This window comes from Mya arenaria, chromosome 2 (genome assembly GCF_026914265.1).
Source record: "Mya arenaria isolate MELC-2E11 chromosome 2, ASM2691426v1".
NCBI classification, from domain to species: Eukaryota; Metazoa; Mollusca; class Bivalvia; order Myida; family Myidae; genus Mya; species Mya arenaria.
Window position 1 is genome coordinate 65,495,094 of NC_069123.1, and position 6,510 is coordinate 65,501,603.

The 6,510-nt window shown below is 34.8% G+C and overlaps 2 non-coding genes across 2 annotated transcripts; both read right to left on the reverse strand.

Moving 5' to 3' along the window:
• Window positions 1-395: 395 nt before the first annotated feature.
• Window positions 396-477, reverse strand: Trnal-uaa (transfer RNA leucine (anticodon UAA)). Its single transcript has one exon. It is a non-coding gene; the product is annotated as a tRNA-Leu (tRNA).
• Window positions 478-625: 148 nt separating this feature from the next.
• Window positions 626-707, reverse strand: Trnal-caa (transfer RNA leucine (anticodon CAA)). The gene has a single exon. It is a non-coding gene; the product is annotated as a tRNA-Leu (tRNA).
• Between the last annotated feature and the right edge of the window lie 5,803 nt (window positions 708-6,510).

Sequence of the window (6,510 nt, forward strand, 5' to 3'; positions counted from 1 at the left end):
ACTAGCGTATTGCGGCTGTCTACAGCATAACTGTGTGAATCAGAACTGGTAGTGTTTGAGTGATTAGCACAGTTCACCTTACCGGAAAATGAAATAATCAGAAAGCAAAAATACAAATAATTGTTTACGATTTATTCATAAATTTGATATTTTCCAATAACAACAGTTCTGCCAAAATAGCATTTACTAGTTTTGATTGAACATGCATGACAAGTCAAATGGCCACAAGGCGTAAACACAATACACTTTTTGTCCGTAACACAAATTTGACAAAGGTTTTTTTCATCGTTTTGTAGTTGCAACTCTTGTCGCGTTTCTTCTTTCATGCTGAGGTGATGCCAAATTACGAAATATCTTGGATACTAATCGCATGTCAGCCAAAATGCAAAATATATTAGTACGGGTGGGGTTCGAACCCACGCGGACATTGTCCATTGGAACTTAAGTCCAACGCCTTAACCACTCGGCCACCGTACTTGGTACAAATGAGATGAGAAGTGAAGATTATAAGAGCTTGAAATTATAATGCAAAGGCCATACGATCTGCCAAATTGCTCATGGATTCCTTATAAAACTTTGCAGTTACTCTTAGTCGAATGGACAATTGCCTTAAATGCAAAAGTATTAGTACGGGTGGGGTTCGAACCCACGCGGACAATGTCCATTGGAACTTGAGTCCAACGCCTTAACCACTCGGCCACCGTACTTGGTGCAAATGAGCTGAGAAGTGAAGATTATAAGAGCTTGAAATTGTAATACAAAGGAAACATGAGTTTTTTCTTATGTTTGAAGATTTTGAAAAATATGAGATGAAATTTAAAAATTGCTTTCACGTGAAAGTGAAGTGAGCTTTGCAGTTTGAAGCATTTCAAAAGACGAAAGTCTTCATGATGCTTAAATTTTGTTTCACTCAATCGTTGCATAACTATTGAAAATTTCTCATACACGACTAATGCTTCTAATTTCAGTTTATGTTTTATTCAAAATGTAAGCAGATAACAAAGTACAAACATGCATAGTATTCATAACATTGCAAACATATCAATATACATAATTATACACAATTGTTTTCATGTAATCAAACACAAGCAAATGTTTACAATTGTTATAATGTCAAACATTCAATGTGAAAAGTATTTTTGTTATGCAATGTGGTCACTCCCTGTTTTTCATCCAGACTTGTGACTGGCATTGGTCAGGTTACCCACGGCATCAGCGAGGTCGGAAAATGGTAACTCTGAGCCAGAAACCTATTTTCCTAGTGTCATACACTACGCAAAATCAGCACCCATTAGAGGCCTTCCAGGCGACCTTCTACAATTTGTTACACCTATAATGTAGAGTGCTGGACTACTCGGGTGTAACAAACGGGGTATTGCTGACTCGTTGTAGGCACAACGCCGAACTTATGGTCTCAGATACATGAATGGCTATACTGAAGCAAGAATCGAGTGCTACAGCCGCATAGATCGATCAGTGAACGATTGGAAATATGCGATCAACTTCAAGTACCCAAAACCACAAGCTAGGCTCGAAAACTCGTAGACTTATTTCTCTTTTGATCTAAGAGAAGGCTACAGAGTTCACTTTCAAACACACCTCTTAATCACATAGAGGCATATTTGCTCGCTTTACTTGCAGGCAGGAAATGCTAACTTTAATCTCAGAAAGCATTTCCTTTTATGTATCGCAACTTCTGAGCAAAGAAGCGATTGAAGTTTGAATTTTGAATTTTGAAAAAAACTGAGGCAACGCTAAAGGCAGTTACTCGACAGGGCACACTTAGGAATAAGCATCCGATTGCTTGTGTTTTCCTCTCTCTTTGTAAAGACTGTGTGGAGTGTCGGACCACAGCGATACATCGAGGTTGCCACTCCCTATTTTTCATTGCCTGTAGCGCGACATGATGACCATGAGCGGTTCCTAGTATTGGTACTGTACATCACCTTACACCAATACTAAGCTGGTCTAACGACACCTCCATACTCATGGTAGCCTCTCAAATTTTACTTTTGCCAAAATGTTTTTGCGAAGTTGACAAAATCATTGCATTGCATCCAAGACCGTAGCATATTGAGCAATGAGAAACAAATCTCGTCGAAGCTATACTTCTATGCTCATGCTACCAGACGCAAATAACAAATCACTTGCCAAAATCGCTTTTTGTATATGATCTAATGGCTATCACAGAGAATGATCGTATTCGTCAGGCGATGTCAAAGTGATCGACAACATGAGCTGGCCAGACTCAAGAGCGAAAAACTATGAGGTATCGCGACATACGGTTCTCATGTTCAAACCAGAAGGTCAAAAAACCTCTCAGATATTTTCTCTGTATCTCTGATGCACCAAGTTCATAGTGCGAGGAGAAATCTGAGAAGTTCAAACCCACTTTGGGCTCCCAGCAGACTAACAGCACTTCTGAGCTAAGAGCTTGCTACTGGAATGACGAATATTGAAAAATGTGGAGCTTATATACCCGATGGCCAAAATTAATGCGCATCGCATTATAATTGTGCATAAATGGTTAGGACTATTTTTTTTACCGTTTTTATTTATACGCTCATATGAAATAGTTCCAGAATTATCACTTGATTCCGCATTATTATTGTACAAATGGCTCGAGATTTTGAAATCTGTGAATGAAGTAGTTTTTCTATGAAGATTATGTGAAATCAGTTTCAGCAAAATATCATTTTTTTCAAGTTTCATGGACTTGGTGGAATTTGTGCATATAGCTTATGATTGTGAGATCTGTGAGATTTGCTGCAAATGTCGATTTGTTGAATTTGATCATTATGAAGATTTTATTTTTTTCATGAAATCTTGTGTGAACGCCAGTTTCAGTAAGATACCAATTTTTCATGTTTCATGAACTTGGTGTTTTTTGTGCATATAGCTTATGATTGTGAGATCTGTGAGATTTGCTGCAAATGTTGATTTGTTGAATTTGAACATTATGAAGATTTTATTTTTTTCATGAAATCTTGTGTGAACGCCAGTTTCAGTAAGATACCAATTTTTCATGTTTCATGAACTTGGTGTTTTTTGTGCATATAGCTTATGATTGTGAGATCTGTGAGATTTGCTGCAAATGTCGATTTGTTGAATTTGATCATTATGAAGATTTTATTTTTTTCATGAAATCTTGCGTGAACGCCAGTTTCAGTAAAATATCAATTTTTCATGTTTCATCGACTTAGCTGCATTTTTTTGTGCATATGGCTTATGATTGTGAGATCTGTAATTTTTTGAGAGATTTGCATGAGCCTTTAATTTTTCAACATTATGAAGATTTGATTTTTTTCATGAAATCTTGTGTGAACGCCAGCCTCAGAAAGATATCAATTTTTCATGTTTCATCGACTTAGCTGCATTTTTTGTGCATATGGCTTATGATTGTGAAATTTGTAATTTTTTGAGAGATTTGCATGAGCCTATAATTTTTTCAACATTATGAAGATTTGATTTTTTTCATGAAAATCTTGTGTGAACGCCAGCCTCAGAAAGATATCAATTTTTCATGTTTCATGGACTTGATGCTGCATTTTTGTGCATATGGCTTATGATTGTGAAATTTGTAATTTTTGAGAGATTTGCAAGAGCCTATAATTTTTTGAAAGATTTGCATGAGCCTATAATTTTTTGAATAAATGAAGCCTATAATTTGTTTTTGAAATCTTGAGATATCTCGTTAATTTCTAGATTTTCAACAATATGAAGATTTGATTTTTTTCATGAGATCTTGTGTGAACGCCAGTTTCAGTAAAATATCAATCTTTCATGTTTCATCGACTTAGCTGCATTTTTTGTGCATATGGCTTATGATTGTGAGATTTGTAATTTTTTGAGAGATTTGTATGAGCCTATAATTTTTCAACAATATGAAGATTTGATTTTTTTCATGAGATATTGTGTGAACGCAAGTCTCAGAAAGATATCAATTTTTCATGTTTCATGGACTTAGCTGCATGTTTTGTGCATATGGCTTATGATTGTGAGATCTGTGAGATTTGCATGTGCCTATAATTTTTTGAAAGATTTGCATGAGCCTATAATTTTTTGGGTAAATGAAGCCTATAATTTTTTTTTGAAATCTTGAGATCACGCGTTAATTTCTAGATTTTCAACAATATGAAGATTTTATTTTTTTTCTCATGAAAACTGGTGTGAACGCTAGTTTCAGAGCACAAATGTTGAAGGTTTTGAAATCTGAGTGTTTGAGTGAGTTTTATGAAGCCTATAATTTTTGAAGAATGTAGCCTATAGTTCGATTTTTGAAATCTTGAGATCCAACGTTAATTTCTAGATTTTCAAAATATTCGAATGTTCAGACCATAGAATTGTCATTCAGAGTTCTTATGATGTATGATTGTTGATATCATGAAGATTTTAACTTTTTCGTGAAATCTTGTGTGAACGCCAGTGTCAGTAAATTATCAATTTTTCAGGTTTCATGGACGTGGGTCCACATTATTGAAATTTGTTATTTTTTTGAAGGAGTTGCATGAGCCTATAATTTTGAATAAATGGAGCCTATAATTTTTTTATGAAATCTTTAGATCCCTCGTTAATTTCTAGATTATGAACATTATGAAGATTTGATTTTTTTTTCATGAAGTATTGTGTGAAATAAAGCCTATAGTTCGTTTTATTGAAATCTTGAGATCCTCGTCAACTTTTAGATTTTCACAATTTTCACAATTTTTCACAATTTTCGATGCATATTTTTTTGTTGAGAGCATGAAATTACAATTCAGAGTTGCATTATTTTTGTACATATGGCTTATGATCGTGAGATCTCAATTGTTTGAAAATAAAAAAGAAGCTTTTTCATACAATCTCATGTTTGATTTTTTAAATTTCAACACAGCAGAATTTGTGAATTTGCTGTTCATGTTTTGCATTATTTTTGTACATCTGAGTATTTTTTTTGAAAAAATGAAAAATGCTGCTGACAAAATGTTGAAATGTTGAATGTTTGTGTGATATGTGTATTTCGAGCCATTTTTTGAAGTATAACGCCAGTGGCTGTTATCTTCAAACATTAAAAGGGAAACCTAATTTTCATCGTAACCCTATTATGTGGTCCTAACCTAGTTTTATTTGTTCACAAATTTGAAAATAAAGGCAACGCCAAAGGCAGTTACTCGACAAGGCACACTTAGGAAGAAGCATCCGATTGCCTATATTTCCCCTCTCATTGTAAAGACTGTGTGGAGTGTCGGACCACGGCAATACAAAGAGGTTGCCACTCCCTATTTTTCATTGCCTGTAGCGTGACATGGTGAACATGAGCGGTTCCTAGTATTGGCACTGTACACCACCTTACACCAATACTAAGCTGGTCTAACGACACCTCCATACTCATGCTAGCCTTTAAATTACTTTTGCCAAATCATTTTGCTGAACGAAAACATTGCCACATATCAATGTTCGGTCGTTCAAGAGGAATATTTGTGATGAATGAAGTTTTGCACTTCGAAACCAAACTAAGAATGCAATGAGCCTAGTACATTCACTTGTATTTCACAACGCATCTACATTCTAACATTTTTTTTTAAAAAGTGCTTGATCTTGCAATATTGATTTCAATTTTCATTCAAGCTGAACTTTATAGACATTGACAAAACAACAGGCTTGCATCTTAAACCGCCGCATAAAGGACAGCGAGAAACGAATCTCGTCGACCCATGCTGGCACGAGCAAACAAATCATTTTGTCAACAGCATTTCACAACGCATCTACATTCTAACATTTTTTTTTAAAAAAGTGCTTGATCTTGCAATATTGATTTCAATTTTCATTCAAGCTGAACTTTATAGACATTGACAAAACAACAGGCTTGCATCTTAAACCGCCGCATAAAGGACAGCGAGAAACGAATCTCGTCGACCCATGCTGGCACGAGCAAACAAATCATTTTGTCAACAGCATTTCACAAAAATGAAACATTTTAAAATGCAGTGCAAATTTTGCTCTTGTGCACACTATCAAAATGTTTACCATTTTACCAATATGACAAGACCAAAGCTTAATAAATTTATGAATTACAAGCAGCATTACTGCTAAAATTTTGTTCAATCACAAATGTTCCTCGGTTTCAGCCGTGACCAAGTCTGGCTGTTTCTCATAAAAAAAATATAGTGAAAAACCGTTTGACTGTGGTTTCATTGAAAAAAATCGACAGACCAAAATGTAACCAATTTTATGAAAAAAATGTGTTATCTTTCGTGAACAATACTTTGGATGGCCAAAAAAAATAACAACAGTACTCACAATAGCAAACAAGACCCGCGTTACTGGGGTAAGCAAGACAGCACAAACATTAAAAGCAAACAGATAAATCAGTATTTCTCCATTTGATTTTATTTTTTGAAATGATTTACTGTATGATAAATTTTCAATGTTCATGTAAAACACGAAATACAAGTGTTGGAGAATTACTGATAAACAAAAAGCAACGGTACAAAGCACATATAATACAAACAATATTTTAAAACGAACAAG